Source organism: Linepithema humile, chromosome 7 (genome assembly GCF_040581485.1).
Source record: "Linepithema humile isolate Giens D197 chromosome 7, Lhum_UNIL_v1.0, whole genome shotgun sequence".
NCBI lineage: Eukaryota > Metazoa > Arthropoda > Insecta > Hymenoptera > Formicidae > Linepithema > Linepithema humile.
In genome coordinates, this window is record NC_090134.1 from 4,547,147 (window position 1) to 4,564,750 (window position 17,604).

Below are 17,604 nucleotides of genomic sequence, written 5' to 3' on the forward strand. Positions count from 1 at the left end.
GCTCCTTACTTTTCCTGGCTTCGACTCGCTTCGCTTAAACACGACGTGGATCCGCGCGTGGTGTTTAAGCGAAAATGACGAAAAGAACCTTTTCATTTTTAGAAATTTTAATATACACTTTTTTTTCGAAAGCGACATTTCAAAATCGACACATGCTTATCGAACGACTTTACAGATCGAGACAGATATTAAAATTTTATAGTTTTATAATTAATTTCTTTTTTCTTCATTTGATCTTTCTGCGGTTTTATTGCGACGGAATATTTAACAACTAGCTGGTATCTTTTTTCAACATCTCTACATATCTATTATTTTTTTCTGTGGATTTCTATTTGATTGCATAATTTGTTGCAACAAAGATTCCGCAATTTATGAAATATTCATAAAATAAAATGGAATGAAATTTGTTATTTGCATTCTGGAATTAGTTAATAGAAGTCATAATATTACATAAAAATTCGGATTTACTCTAGACTTGTTTCTCACAAAACCGACATCAAGAATCGCTACTGCTAAACAAAGGATAAAAGTCATGATTGATCTTACAATCTCGTTAATGCGAAACAAGTTATATGAGATTCCCGTCGCGCCCATGCGCGTCATTCGTTTAATCACGAATCATTCTCGCGTTTGAAAAGAAACACTTATCTGTCACTTTTTTACCTTGTCCTATACTTGAAAAAGAGGAATCATATACATATGTGTATATAAAATCGTATTAATATTTGTGTCTTCCTGATAAAAATTAACATACGGAAGTTATAAATAAATTTCTAAAAGTTATTTCTATCAATTACATGCAATCACAATCTGTATCGGACTATGCATTGAAGATTGAAGGTTGCGAATTGGAGACTGGAATTCGACCTATCGGGATAAAGTTGGCTAAGATTGAGCTTACGTGATTGATCGAATTCTAATCTTCAATATACAATCTTAATCTCCAAAATGTCTGATACGGATTTAAAAGATTTTGTAGAACAGAAGTGTGTTGTTCAATTAAATGCACAAATTTTCAATATATATATATATATATATATATTAATAATAATAAATTGTTTATGATTTGTATTAAAAAAAAGAGGTGAGAGTATTCCCGATAAGAGGAAAATTTCATCCTTTCATTGTCACTGATGACATTTTAAGTACGTTTGCTAGTCATATTTCACAGAAATAAGGCATCCATAATGGATACATTCGTTGCATTCGTGTTAATTCCGCATGAAAGCAAGAATGAAGGTATAAAAAGGGAAAGTGGCCGGTGCCATTTTAATGATATCTTAATTGTCTGGAAATATTCGAGAAATTTACATTCGTGTCGATGGAGTTAATGCAACAAAACGTCATGCGAGTGAGATGCAATTTGCTGGTCCGATAATCTCATATATCTATTGTAAAAATGTCCAATGAAGCCTATGTCATCGGTCAACAAAGAAAAACATGTACGGCGTATCTTATCGCGTTTCACCTGCTATAACATACGGCTGATGTAGATACTGAGTTCAAACAATAATAATGAAAACTACGTAGACACCTTGACGAACAAACCAATTAAGTTTATTATATTTTATTAGAGCTATTTAAATATGTGTGCATTTAAATAAAATTCTTTTTTTCACACGAACGTTGATCCGATTTATCGGGCTTAGATCGGCAATATAAAAACTGATATACTTTCTCTTTTATATTTTATATTTCTTGATAAAGACAAAATATGAAAAACGCCGCTGGTTTGCAGTCCGTCGTGAATTATAATATCACTTTACATGCTTAAACTGGCTGTGAGATAGTTGTAACATGCTGAAATTGCCGAAATTCAACCGCCGCGCTCGGCGATTAATTATACCGTAATGTAAAATAATACGTTTTATCCGAAACGAGCCTTTCGATCTCTTTCTCACATTATCCCCCCCCCCCCTCCCGGCAGTCGACATGGACCACTGAGTCATTCGCGTCGTGCAAAAAAAAATGAATGCGAAAAAGCGTGATACACACTGATGCAGATCGTCACGGTCCCCGCGCTGCTCGGCGAAGGGGGTATATAGGGCTTAGAAAGAGAGAAAACGAGAGTGAGAAAGAGAGATTAATCGGACCCGGTGCGCGGCTTAATCTAGTGAAAGTATGGTCAACGCGGTCGTGGCTATTTTGTCAATTTATTTTTTTTTTTCTACGCCGTTGCATTGTACGCAGTGGTACCGGATTTTGACCGTTTAGTTTGGCTATTTCTAAGGTCCTGTCGGCCGGGGCCAGCTAAAGCGGCCGTGGTTTCACCAAGTTTCACTGTTCTGCCATAACTACTTTTAGGCTTATCATTATGCAACGATTGACTAACAAATAAATGAATTAGGTAATCCTCGTTCGACGAAATCTCAATCGGCTGACTAGGATTTTCTTCGCCTTGTGATGTTGCGCTTGCGGATTCTGTTTTTTTTGCGAAGTTTTTTTGCTTAGATCAACTGTCACCGTACATGTCAGAATACAAGTATATTTCAAAAGCTTTCAATTAATGCCTGATTCTTGAAACATTGATGGGATCTAATTTTACTATGAATTGCGCTGACTTTAAAACAGAGAAAGCTAAAAATGCTTAAATTTTTCAATTTTTAATTCGTATTGTAAATAATTATTAATATTTTTTTTATAGTTTTTAGTGTGCTCGATATTAAAACTTTATTAATAATTTTCTATTGAAAAATATTAATATGTTAAGTTCGTGTTTTAAATTAATACATCATTATTCAACTAACAGACATCAGTTGTCAGGAGTATCGTCTCGAATGTCAAGGAATTGCATTCCTCCTGAGAGATCTGAGAGATTCGAGAGATCCCGAGAGATCTAGGAGATGTTAAATATATTGATAAATATATTGATTAAATATATTGATAAGCGATGTCGCACAGCGACTTTCTGTTCGCGACGCGCGGAGCTTCCGCCGCGACATATCTTATAGGAGGCTTTGTTTTCTCTTAGTCATTCACACCGTTAAACCGGGCGTGCTGCAGAGACGATAAGCAACATCGGCTATCGCACGGGAATCACTGATAATCGTCTGCGCACCGCTTAAAAATAGCCAAGCAGCGCGGCATTTGTGTGTCGCCTCGTTCATTCATGAGCTCGCGCGACACGTGCGCGACAACAACGCATATATCTACGTACATTCGCGCGGAAATCTACGTATTCGAATCGTCCGATAAGTCGGAGTAATCACATATTTTGGGCAGGAATGCTGGACATACCAGAAAGACTAATCAGCTCGCGTGTAAAGAAAAAAAAAGTTAAATTGTATAAGTGAATCGATTATGTTAAGAATGCTCAACAATTTATTTTAATTTATCACAGCTTTTTTATACATTTTTTTTCTAAGGAGAGGATATAGACATGAATAAAAGTTGCTGGTGGCATTTATTTTTATTATTATACATTATATAGATTGGGAAATATTCGAAAACTTTTTAATAAAAAAAGTGTTCAATTTTTGGTGGAAAATTATATTTGAAACAAAATAGATGCATTGTTTTTTAAACAATTGAATTGGTTAATATGAATCTTTCTGAACTTTATGTTAATTTTAATATACGATTATGTTAATTTGCGATATGTTAAGATTTAATATGCGATGATGAAGCAAGTTAATTTATGAAAATATGGGATTTACGTCGAATGTTGGGAAATTTCCCGATTATTCGTTCATTACAATGGAAGGCGTGATAATAAGAAAAGTTCCACAGGAAACCTCAAGCTGTCAATAAGTTTGAATCGAATATTAATCGAAAAATAATTTAATATAATTTCCGAAAAATTTCCGTTATTTAGCAATATCATTCGAATTTTCAGACATTAATATCGAAAAATAAAACATCCGTTCGAGTTCATCAATATGCTATTCAAGCAAAATCGGCCCCCATCGATATTTACTTTCGAAAATAAGGAGTCAGCAAATCTGTACGTGACACAACGCGATGTCAGCTGTAATATCGTCGCGATGTAAAATGCGTGCACGCGCGACCGTTTAAACGAAAATGCGGTCGATAGTCGCGCAACGTTCGATGCCGTTTCTCTGATTTGCAGCTCGCGGTCGCAGTTTCCGCCATTAGTCACAGGACGATTCTGCGGTTAAGAATCTACGCGAATACTGTAATTGTGCATTTCGTCACAACACATTCGTCTCTACCGCATCGTCGTAAATTGCGCGAAACTCTGTTTATTAATATCTACAGTTTCGAGGCCAGTGATTAATCGGTTTTTCGCTGTAATATTTTATATACTTATCATTTGTTTCCATTACAGCAACATTATAAACTTACCTTCTGTATAAAATTAAAGTTAGCGGCACGTGTAGCATCCGATTTCCATTAATCTTTTTTCCGCAGGCCAGAAGTAATTTAACATAGGAATTAAATGTTCAAAGATGCACAGATCTGTGTCAGCAAAATTTATGTTACTGCTATTACTTGTATCTATGCATATAATTATTGCAATTTTATTGAGATATTTTTCTAAAATAATCATTAAATCGTATACGATTTTTACAAAAACAAATTATTTACCATGTGATTATTCTGAATAGAAAATCACTGTCAAATAAATAACAATAATTGGCATCCTGACGTAAATTATACCCCATACGATTATGTTGCGCCGTCAAAAATTGCGTATCTACTTTTCGGACTAAGGAGTAAACGACCGTTTCTCTTTTTGTCATTGATTTTTCCCTTGAATGGTCACTGTCATCGTTATCGCTGGCCGAAAGTGCAGTAAACTGTCGCGTCGCAGCTTTCGTGGAAAAAAATATGACTCGTATGTCGCGCTAATCTGCCGTCGGGACGGTTTTAAACGTTGTTTGTTGAGCTATCGTTCCGTTGCGCGCAACAGGTGAACAACTACCGGCGCTCTTGAAGAGTCAGTGTACTCGGCGAGAGGATGGCGATAAGGATAATCGGTTCATAAAGATAATCGACGTATACATTTTATATTACCGCTTGTACGGAATAATTTATTCTAATACGCGGACTCGCGCGCGTCATGAGCATAAAGAACGACGGGAAAACTTACCTCGAATTATACTCTGTGATTGCTTGGATATCCTTCTAGATAATATCTTTAAAACGGCAGTGTGTAATCTTTATAGAATATCTAATCGCATAACAAGAAACTTATTATATTTATGATTAATTGGATTGGTATAGAAATGTATCTATTAACGTAATGTATATACGGAAAGAACATTTTTGCTGGAAGATATAAAAATTGTGCCAGATACAGATCTGAAAATAAATTTTGTTGGACAATCAAAATTTATCAATAGAGCACTCGATTTTTTTCATATCGCAGCAAAAAGTTTTGATGATCTATCAACCAAAATCAAATGCTCTATTGATAAATTTTGAATGTTCAACAAAATTTATTTTCAGATCTGTATCTGGTACAATTTTTAGATCTTTCAGCAAAAGTATTCTTTTTCCGTGATATTATTAAAATACTGCATAATTTTTTATATTTCATAAAATTATCATGTCTTTCAATATTTAAAAAATTGTTTATTTTAATTTGTTTTTTAGCTGCTTCTTTGATATACACACTTTACTCAAATGACCATTTTATACAGATATGAATAAATATTTACTTAATTTAATGAATATTTGAATTATACATATAATTATATATGTACGAATTAAATATATGCATGATGATAAGATATTTAAAAAAAGTAGAGATGCTCATTAAAATGAAGAACCAGATAGGATAAAGTATCATGACGGATGACTAAAAAAAATTTTCAAATTCGTAAAACATAAGTTTTATCGCATGATACGAGCGAGAATTGAACGCTTTAATATGCTTAATTATGAATGGATAATCATCAGTAACGATTACCATTCAAATTATGACGATAATAAAATGTAACACCGAATGGCATGAAACTGCGTTGATACTGCGCCGATATGTTAACTATATTTCGAATACGTATTCAATGTATCGGATTATTATCTCCGCAACAACTTCAACATCTTTATTTTTATCTTTATTTTTCTTTTATTATTCACATACATATCCCTTTTTTCATTATGCACGCACGTGTGTAGGCGAAGTTGTCGCGTCAGGATTGAATATGAATGAATTTTTTACTATACTGCATCTCTCGTAAAGCAACATTGTGAAGTACTATTCGTGTGACAGTTACGTGAAATATATCACGATGTAATCACACGAATGCAATAAAAGGCATATCGCATATCGGAATCGATCGATCGGAATCATCGATTGAACCATCAAAGTGAGTAAACATCGCGGATATTTTTACAATTATATGATAATCTCGGTAACTATCAGGCACTTGTTTATTATCTCAACTTATTATGTAACGAATAATGTAATAAGTTCGAAGTTTCTTTTTATTATTTAATAAGTACCTTTAACATATTGAACACAATATGGCAGTTAAGTCTGCATAGCTCTATGATGTCATTAACAGATTCGTGATTTTGCGGCGGCGAAAGATTACTCTTGTTAAGTAATTATCGTTGCTTGGCGATGGTACGAATTAAATATATAAATACATAATGATAAGATACCTAAGAAAAGTAGAGATTCTCGTTAAAACGAAGAACCAGATAAAATGAAGTATCATGACGGATGATGGATGACTAAAAAAAATTTTTTTAAATTTAAAATTACAGGCACGATAGAAAAGATACGTAGGCCAGTGCGTGGGTCGCGCGATGTAGTCGTCTTCTCCGTCATTTGATTAATTCCTCCATGCTCGTTTCTCGGATACGATGTTATCCGCATATTCGACCGTCCCGATAACATGTGACGCGTTATCAAAAGTGAGACAAAATTCCTTCGTGCGTGTACCTTATCGCGTCGCGACGAATCGCAACGCTGATAGATTTCTCCTATACCTTTATCACGAGTTTATTCTGATATTCGTTGAAACGCGTGCCACATATACGATTATTTGTCGCAATTAATTTCTCTAAAACTGCAATCTCATCGTAACGATGGAGTTATTAGCGCGAAACATCGTGATCAAAGCTCTTTCTTCGTACGAATAATATAGGAGAAATCAAAAAGTAAAAGAACATTTAAAGAATCAATTTCTTTCGAAAAGTTTCTTTACTTTTAACTTTTTTTACAGTTGTTCTATGAAATAATTTATTTTTCAAGTAACTTTGTATCATTACAATACAATGTAAAAATAATATTTTTGAAAAACTCATTGGTTTGCGTAAATCGATCGCAAAATTAAGCCACTTTAGTGTCATCAAATTAGTCACGTTAATTTAGTCATGTCAATTTCAAACGTGATGTGTTATTGTTTATCAATATCGGCCAATGCGTATTAAGATCACGCGCCAGAGAGTCATGATCGTAAAAGTCGTTATCGATATGTGCCGCACGACAAACTCGATCAGGTGATCAACGCTGCTGTCCGGTCATCAACGACGAGTCAATGACCCTCGCTGCACCTACAGCTCTTAATATTTCGATGAGTCACTTTCGGCACATGCAGTTCCTTTCTTTATCAAGCTGACGCTTCACACCTCGAGAACACGCTATCAACTTTCTGCATTGTGACACCCGTAATTCCGCGCGCGTGTGCTTACGAGGATCGACTTTAATCCTTTAACGCATTAGTACTTCGTATAAGAGTCAGGGTACTTCTATTATTTTTTTTAAACTGTATTTTGAACGGAAATAGCAAAATAGTCAAATAACAAATTTATGAATAATAAATAAATAGTTTTATTTATTTATTTATCGAATGGATAAATTATTTGTTACTTATAAAACATGCTGCGATAAATTGCATATATGAATTTTATAAAATTCTGGAAACTTTTAAATCACAGAATAGAAGAAACAGCAGTAAATATAATTATATGTTTAACTCGTTCACTGCGCATCAAATTTTTATTGCCTGTGCTATATGCCGACTCGGATCCAAGACATGCGCAGTGACCATGTTAAAAGATTCGATTACATCATACTACTATAATATTTAAATTTTTTGTAGCATGTTTTTTATTTTTTTTGTTTTTACTTTTTTTTCGTACACAAGTGTCGCGGAATATTATCGCATATTCCGTGATAAACTACAAATTGATAAATTGAACAAGATACTCACACAGATCCACGGTCTGGTAATTCCCTATTTCCAGTTTCAACTTTCAAGCACGTGCCAATGGGCACGTGTAACTTTCCGGCATAGATCCGTAAAAAATGACATGTCGTACCATATGGTATCGCATTTTTCAATCGTTCATTATATCGTGTACCGGCATTACAATCGCCGTGTATCACTCCGGCTTTCCGAAACCTAAAGAAATTTAAATAGCACATAAGTTGAATGGATATGCAATTCCGATCGTCAATCACTCTCACGTCGTGTGAATGTTATTGGCTTTTCGTCCTTGTGCATCTTCTAGCTTTCAAATAAATATATCTTTGAGGTATAAAATAATGTCTTAAATCATTAAAGAAATACGGAATTTTTTTTTACTTATTTCTACAATACTTCACGTTACATTATATATATATAGAAAAAATAGAATGCAGAATGCCTAAATAAATATTGTAAAAAGTCAAAGAAAGTTAACATTGATAATTTAGGTGTCATTGCATTATTAGAATTATTGATAACACTTGTTTAAATTAAAACTGTGTTCTTAGATTGTCGAACTTTAGTCACGGTGACTTTTAAATCACATATACATTTAATACAAAAAACACGAAGAAAGTAAATAACGCAATGATATTAAAAGCAAGAATACATTTAAAAAATAATTTAATTATTAGACAACGCAACAAATCACGAGAGAAGAACAAGAAACGATACAAGAAGAAACGTGGGACAATTTCCATATATAACTTTATAAGTACATAAACTGTAAATCTCCGGAAGATACAAATTTATGCTTTCGAAGGACCGAAAGTTAATGCACCGATGGACTCGCAGAATCAAGAAAAGAACAAAAAAACAAGGATGAAGTGGGACAAGAAGTCGCAAAGAGAAGGGGTAGCACCGGAAATACAATGTGACGTAAGAAGGTGCAAGAAATCAAAGTGAGCGGCAGAGGGGGTTTCTCTACCGAGAAAAAGAGAGAATGCAGCGACAGAAAGAATGAGAGAGACAGAAAGAGAGCGAGAGAGAGAGGATTGAGTGAAAGGTAGAAAGAGAGAATGCGAGAGAACGGTACGCAATGCGAACTATGTGCGTACACGTAATGCAGTTCGCGATGCACATTGTACGACCTTGCGGGCCACACTCGTACGCGTCTCGCACGCGCGAATAACGGCCCAGCCGTGTGTGTGCGTAATGCGTGCGTGTAATGCACGTCGTTTACAGGCCACTGAGAATCTATCGGAAATCGCGTTTGTTATACATCGCGATGCATCGCAACTGCATTTCATGTAATTAGATCTCGTAGCGCCGTCCCTGGTCGATGCATTAATTTATTTGCATTACAGCAGTAATTTTCATATTCCTCCATTTTAATGATAGGCATGTAAAACGTAAGACGTTAGAAGTATGTGATTTGATACAAATACACATATAGATACACATTCTTTAACGCGTAAGAATTTTTCTCTCTTTGAACAAAAATTCACTCTATTATTCATCATATTTAATTATTCTTCCAAAAATTGTCAAAAGATCTCTCTTTAAAATTAATTAGTCGACAGTTCTGTTTATTTATTTGTTTGTTTAAAACACATCGTATTTTAAACAAATTTGATACTGCGAGATTTTTCTATATTGATCCAGAAAGGAATGCTGAAATAGATTTTTCCATTCCAAATAGGTAAACTTAACTTCTATTTTTAATACAAGCCGCATATATCAAATACTTGTCAAATTGTGAATTATTTTTTCAAATATCGGCAAGATAAGAATCTGGGGTAAACGGATAAATAGTACTGGTTGGCGTACAATTAAATACATTTCCACGTACAATGATTGATTAATTTAATTTTTAAATCGATGTATTCTGTAGTCGAGTCATTGAATATTCTGGTTATATTTGACAATCGAATCGATTATCACAATTTAACTCATGCGATTACTCTCGTGATCGCAAAAATGGCAGTGTGATGATTTTCAAAAGATGATTATTGATTTCAATTATCAAAGATTATCGAACTTGACCTTTATTTTTCTTCATTCTTTTAATTACATAATAATTTATTATTTATTATATTTAATTATTCTCCTCTATCTAATTTAATTCGATATTTGCTATCGACATTTTTTAACATTTTCTTTAAAGTTTTTCTTCTATTAACAACTTTCGACATCTATTTATTCGTTTTTTACATTTTTTGAAGTCTGCTTCCAATAATAATAAGCTAATTTCTTTCTTCATCTTTTTATTTTGTCCGATATGAGTATTTAATATGCGCATTTTTCCATCATATTCATTTTTTTATACGATGTTGCGATATGCCTCTTATGGCATCACGCGTGCGTATTAATGATACGATGAATATTCCCAGTTATAGCGAACTTAATAATTAAGTCTTTGACGATAATGGTAATCGGTCTATAGAGTGCGAGGTTAACAAGCGATATAGGCTTCAGTTCGCTTTTTTGAGTTTTTATCCGATATCGCCAGCAGTATTGTGAGTGTCTTCGCGCAAGTTGCGTTTTATCAATGATTGAAATCAGTATACAATTCTAAACTTTGCCTTTATAATGCTTATTCTTTGTTTAAATCTTGTGAATATAAGTATTATTATTTTTTTCGTATTTTTATACGTATATTGAAGAAACAGAAAACTTGAATAAGAAAATAAATATTTGTGCTAAATATTTTAGTATGCTAAAGTTTATTATTTATAAGAAAGTCTAAAATTATTTATAAGAGAAGGCTAAAATATTATTACTTCTTTAATGTATTTATTCATACACTTATTTACATATAATTTATATGTGCAGACTAGCAAACAATGTTGAAAGTTGATTGATTGCACGGTTTTTTTTTATAATACGAGCATATATTATTATCGAATCTTTTTCTCTTGATATTATTTGTTTGATAAATAATAATTAAATAATTGATAATTATTGCTGATATATTGATTTTATTTTAAAAACCTAATTGATAGGTTTTCTATATTATTAATCTATAATTTGAAACAATGACAAATTTTATTTATTAATTGAAGGATTTAATCGCTCACATCCTCGATTGTGAATGATCTGCCTACTGAATACTTCTGTGTTACATCACTTCGATATTCAAGCAAGAACAAGATTTCCTCAGATGACCTTTCGAACTTCAACTCACGCCGTCTTGTCCGGGGACGATAAATTTATGATCTATATGTGCGTTTATTAAGATATCGCGATCGTCTCTTCGAGAGCGAGAAGAATTATCGGATATCTCGCGGAGCTCGATACATCACATAACGAGCAGCATAAGTAATAAACTCCGGAAAGCGTTCATAAAAGCTATTCGACGTCTTAATTATTCGTGATAAGCCTGTGCGTTTACGTATCGACGCGGGGAAATATGAGCGTTTTTATCGTCTTCTGATAAAATTGTATCTTTTGCACGAGAATCTTTTAAACGAAAAAAATTTCTCGATTGGATAAAAATACACCTCTTCTTATTGTATCGTGAAATATTTAGGAGATCTCATAAATATGTAAAAGCTTCAGGATATGACATGTTGCAAGCAAAAAATCAGAGCAATACGATCATAACTATAAATGTTGCTTGAATTTTTGTGAACAAAAGAAGAAGTTCATGCGCGTGAAGAAATTAATTAGTCAAAATAATGATGCATTATTCGAAATAAGTAATACATTTGTATCTCAACAATAATTAATGTATAGAAAGTTATAAATAATGAAATTGTACATTGATCGTCATGTAAAAGAAATTCGTGTTGAATAATTTTTTAAATGAAGAAGTTAAATATTTTATTATTGCGAAGTTAAATATTTATCAGGATGATAACTTTTGGTTTCACTTCATACGATATTCATAATTAAGCAAATGATTTTGTTTTAATTAAGCAGATATTAATAAATATTGTAGCTATGTAATTTTTTAACCTGTTCACCGCCGCATTGAAACAGATAACATACACAACTTGGATATTTTTCATTTCTGTATTACTGTTTTCGATACGTGTGCAAGTTTGTCGAGGTCGTGACAATATCGTGCTGCAAATTGACGGCAATGCATTAAATAGAAGTGATCGTACGTGCGAGGAAATTGACTCTGTGGCATACTCGAGCGAATGAAGCACAAAGTTGTAGCATTGCACTCGATCCCAAAAGTGTATAATTAAAACTATAGATATCGTTTCTTATTTTTTTTTTTCATTTAGATAATATATAATTATCACGGCGTTAATAGCTACTTATATTTGTGCAAGAAAGATTTTACATAAAAAGTTCAAGTGCAAATATAAGATCAAACTGTTGTGTAATGAGAAACTATATATATAATACTTCCAATATAAAATACATTCAAAATTCTTATATTGATAATAATTAATATAAAATATTATGTATCGACATTTAATAATATTCTGTAATTATGTAATTATAATGAGAAAAGATTTTACACATTATGTAGAAGATATGTTTTGCATTATTGATGCAAATTATTATCTTACAAACTATCTATCTTTTCATCAATTTTCTTTAACACAGATTGGAATTTGCAAAACAGATTGCATTATCTCATATATATATATAATATATATATATATATATATATATATATAAAATTATGTTAAATAAATAGGACATAATTTGAAAGTAATGCGAATTGCGGCGTATATGTGATCACGGTACTTACATGATGAATGTGCGCACGCGAGTTCTTATCTTCTTCATTCCTCTTGATATATCTCTCTCATTCCTATGACAAAGTTCTTCGTCTCTTTTTTTCAAATGAACAAGTCTAATCCGGTAGCCACTACGCAGTAATTAAAATTCATGCTACGGTTTCGTGATAGGAAAAATCGTACGTCGACCAATGATTTGTGAAGTTGTTGGAGTGTTGTTTACAAGTCCATCATCAGTATGTATAGAATCCTTCAAAAACTACTTCGAACGATGTCATGCGCTGTGAAAGATAAACCGACAAGAAAAACTTTTCAGAAATGAGGTCATTAAATGTTTTTGCATACAAAGCAAAAAATTTAATAAAATTTAATTTAAAAATAAGTAGAACCATTTGATATAAAATGTAAAATTTATAGTATACAAAGATACTTTTTTAATTATTGATTGTATGTGACATTTTTAATCGATATAATTAATCGGATGCGATAAATATTGGAAAAATAAAATTTTCCTATAAAGTCGTGATTATTAACTTCGTTTGAAGAACGTTTCAATCGCAATAATTAACAAATAGATATCATGTTATCCCTATTCGTAACATAAGTGGTTTAATGCGGAAAAAAACAATACATGGTTGATTTAACTGCAAATAAAAGCAAATGCCCAAGGGTGATGGAAGGCCGCCGAGCAATTTGCTGCTTCGCGACGCAAATAAATGTTCCAGCGGACGTAAATTGCGGCACATATAGAGACCGGAGTACGAAGAAAATAACAAACAAAAGCGCGAAAGTAAGACAGCGGCAACAGGAAAAGCAATCGAAGAATGCCGTATCATCGCATATCATCGCGATGATCTCATTCAATCCACGTATGTCACCGCAATTTTATCCATTTATCGAAGAAAGTATTGTCAGTGTTGCTCAGGCTGCCACGTGCAACTTTCGTCAGGCAACAATATACGATTCTCGGTCTTTTTCTAAAATAAAATAAGTCACGTTAATTTATAGAAATATATATATCTAACTTATGCATTGCTTAATATTTTAAATGAGTGAAACATGATAGAATAGAAGTTTTGAATAATTCTGCATTCACGTATTTCCAAACCTGTTTGTTGATTACCAGCACGTGTGTAGCGTCGGAAAAGGGTTCTCGTTTTGTGATTCAAATATAATCTAGCGCTTTATCAACTCTCTTACTTTCTTTCGCTCTGTATCTAGCTTTTCAGATAGAAGCAAAATAAAGTCGATTATCGCATAAGATAACTAGAGATGTCGAAATATTCGACACTTTAGTTTTGATATTAAAAACAATATTTATATTCTCACGTTATATAACAGAAGAAAAAAACATCATAATCTTTGACAAATATCATTTACTTCCGTAATACTTGATACATTCGTTGAAATTCATAAAAAGATATTAAGTTCAAGATGAAATATTTAAGTGATAAACGATATCAGGCGATTAGGCGTGTGATATCTGGGCCGATCGAGGGCCACGATGCGAAACGACCCTTATCTAAGAGATAAATAAACGCAAAGTCGCTACGAGAACGAGAAGAACCGTGTCGGGACGGTCGCGAAGATTGCTCACCCGCCCTGCCAACCCGCGCGCGAAGCCGCCGAGCCGCATTGGTCTCCTACGCGCTTCGCTCCCTCGTATCTAATGCTGACCCACTTCTCGAACCGTTGCGGAGAACCGCGGGGACCCGGGGAAAGGATGAGCCGAAACTATTCTTCGCTCTAGCAACCTCCGCGTCTCGTCGCGTCGTTAACGATCATGGAGCCGCACGAATAGCAGATAAAAGAGGTTTACGTTAACTTCGTCTGCAGAGCTCTTATCTATAGGTTTCATTTACTCGCGGTTTTTATCTTAATTTTTTTTTAATCGGAGCTTATCTACAAGAATGCTTAAAATTGAGCACCAAAAAGATGATGTTAAATTAAATTTTTTTCGCCCAAGAAAAGCCAATTTTAAATTGTTCAATAATTTTGTAGATGTAAGAAACGCTAGAGAATATTTGCAAACATTTTGTAAATTGTTATCTTATGTGAACTTCCAGTCTTACTGCGTTTGATAACTTGTTTTAAAAAGAGCAACAGCCGCTTCAGCGAATTCCCGAACTGACGATGACGGATCAGCAATTAAAAAAAACGAGATTATTTGCTTTCGACGACCCCGTTAGCACTTCCTAACGAAAGTTTCGGGCGATGTCCTTCTGTTCGTTACACTTTTACCAAGTCTTCCGAGAGTGGCGATAGAGTTGTTTGCCGATCAAATAAGACAAATAACCTGAATAAGGTCGAGCGAAACGGAGCGAACGATGGCCCAAGGCCAACAATATATGTTTTTAAATCGTATTCGTTGCTTTAATACATCGTTCAATCGCTGATTCAGAGATTTTAATGCACCTGTTGTGAAAAAAAATAATCCTATAGGAAAAGCGCTTAAAATATATAATATAATGTTTAAAATTTTAATATTTTAAAGATATTAGATATATTGAATTGTATATTTTGTGTTTCTATAACAGCTTAAAACTATCAGGATACCTAAATATTTTGATTTCATCAATTATGTAAAACTCAAATATCATTACTTGTGTTCTTATTTAGAATAATTTTTTATACATTGTATAATTTTATTAATTATGAGATGTATAATTTCTATTTGTTAAATTAAATCAAATCAATTTATTAGTGAGAAAAATTTTCCAAAGTTGAATTCGCTGGTGCAATGTATCATGATTTCATCTTGCCCGATTTTACAAAACACCAGTTATCTACGTATCTATTACTGTTCATGCGTGATAAAAGCGAGAGAACACCTGACATTATTGGCATATGTGTCGGTGGCTCCTTCTTTAAGCTTGATAGTTACATTGTGTAACATACTTTTTCCTTTCCTGCCGACGATACCGAGTAATATTTAGTATGATGTAATATATAGGAGCGATTTTGTATATCCTTTCGCGGCTTCAATCTTTTTTAACTCAACTATCTGTATTTTTGGCATCCACATTAAAAGGAAAAAAAAATCCCGAATTTAATATCGTAAACAAAAAATTTCTTGAGAATTTTTTGTTACATTAAGAAACACGTTGTTACGATAAATTTGCGTACTACAAGCTTTTTTATGCAACAAAAACAATTTGTATTGCTCTAAATCAATCTAAAAAAAAATTAAAAGTTTAAATCCGTAAAATATTAGTCTCCTAAATATTATTGAGAACAAAATATTTTCTGCTAGAGAAAACGTCGTCGGTTTGTCGGTATGATTTTTCATTGAACCAACGTGTGGCCGGAAGCTCTCATTGGAGAGTCGCTGTTGCTACAAGCGACTACTACGAAGTATGCATTAGCATTCCCCTGAGACTTCGTCGGCATAGAAGACGTGCGTATTTGTATGCGTGCGTATACGTACACGCTTAAATATACGCGTGCGTAGTACCTACGCCGTACACGTGGATGAGTAACGCGCGGACTAGATGTATAACTCTACTTGAACCTTGATCCCTTAGTACTGGTTTTTAGAGTATGCATAAAACCCGTATACGTGTAACCGGAATGCCGCTTTTTTTCTACCGAAAGTCACTTTCGTCTACCCAGATCTCGCGACAACTTTCCTGTAAGATTATTTAATTTTATTTATTTTTTTTTATTTTTTTATTTTTTTTTTTGTAAAACAGCTTTATATCCTCACATTTGTCCGTAAGAAAATAATATTTTAAACCACAGGTTTGAGATATTTTAATTTTATTTTATATATTATTTTGTATTATGTTTTAATTTTATATAATTACAAAAATATACTATTACATAAATATAAAACTATTACATATTAAAATATATACTTCAATATTTACTTTAATTCGATGTTATATAGGTTGTTTGTTAATTAAAAAAAGTTTTATTGAGTTTTCTTGTTTTTTTTCTACGGTTTTATACAACGGTACGCAGTTGAATTTAAGCAGTACAGATAAAATCGCAGTTCCTGCGTTGTTGAGTGTACAAATCGGTGAAACTGAGAGTAAAAGGTAACGAAGCCACGCCATTTGTACGGCTCCGAGAGAGGAAGACAGGATGATCCAGGCCACTGAAAAAGGAAAGTGGCCGGCTACCGCGTCTACCAGTAGGTAGGACTTCTCCGGCATTCATTATGCAATAATTATTATGATCACGCCGTCGTCGTCGCTCGTCGCCGTCGCCGTCGTTTGTCGCCGTCATTATCGCGAGTCAATTGTAGACTTGTCGCGTATCGCTACTATCGTAACCCGACTTATCCTTTTGATTATAAATAATTGCGCGTGGAGCTCGCGATCGAGCGCGCGATTAACGCCACTGCTGCAACTCGCGAATCTCGGCAACAGGTAATAACAGGCCGACCACCTCGGGTTTTTCTTTTTTTTTTCCACTGCCGCGCGATTCAATCTCGGAGTTTGCGTGAATCTGTAATTATTCACTGAAAATCGCTTATCGGCGCTTAGCGACGCATGAAAATTGGGAGCATCGCGTGATTTCAGACGTGACGTATGATTTCTTTACATCGAGCTGAAACATTCGAATTGAGACATATCGTTTCATGAATCTTAAGGATAAACATTTTGCGATTGCGGAAAATTATTATCGTATCATCTGACGTCATTCCGGGATATTCCAAGTACCGGATATTAAGCCGCGATTATGATCATCGGAAATCGACTGATATGGACGATGAAGGGAGATCACTTCGACACGTACATTTACACGTAATTTATATATGTATATGTAATCATAAATTGATTCTCTCACTC

General features: G+C 33.6%; 2 long non-coding RNA genes across 2 annotated transcripts in view; one reads left to right on the top strand and one right to left on the bottom strand.

Moving 5' to 3' along the window:
• LOC137001045 (uncharacterized) overlaps positions 1-17,604 on the top strand; it is a 144,799-nt gene that overhangs the window by 115,177 nt on the left and 12,018 nt on the right. The window lies entirely within an intron of this gene.
• On the bottom strand, positions 6,732-14,872 carry LOC137001046 (uncharacterized). Its single transcript, XR_010891205.1, has 3 exons — positions 14,406-14,872; positions 12,820-13,785; positions 6,732-8,321 (listed from the first exon to the last, which is right to left on the bottom strand). It is a non-coding gene; the product is annotated as an uncharacterized lncRNA (long non-coding RNA).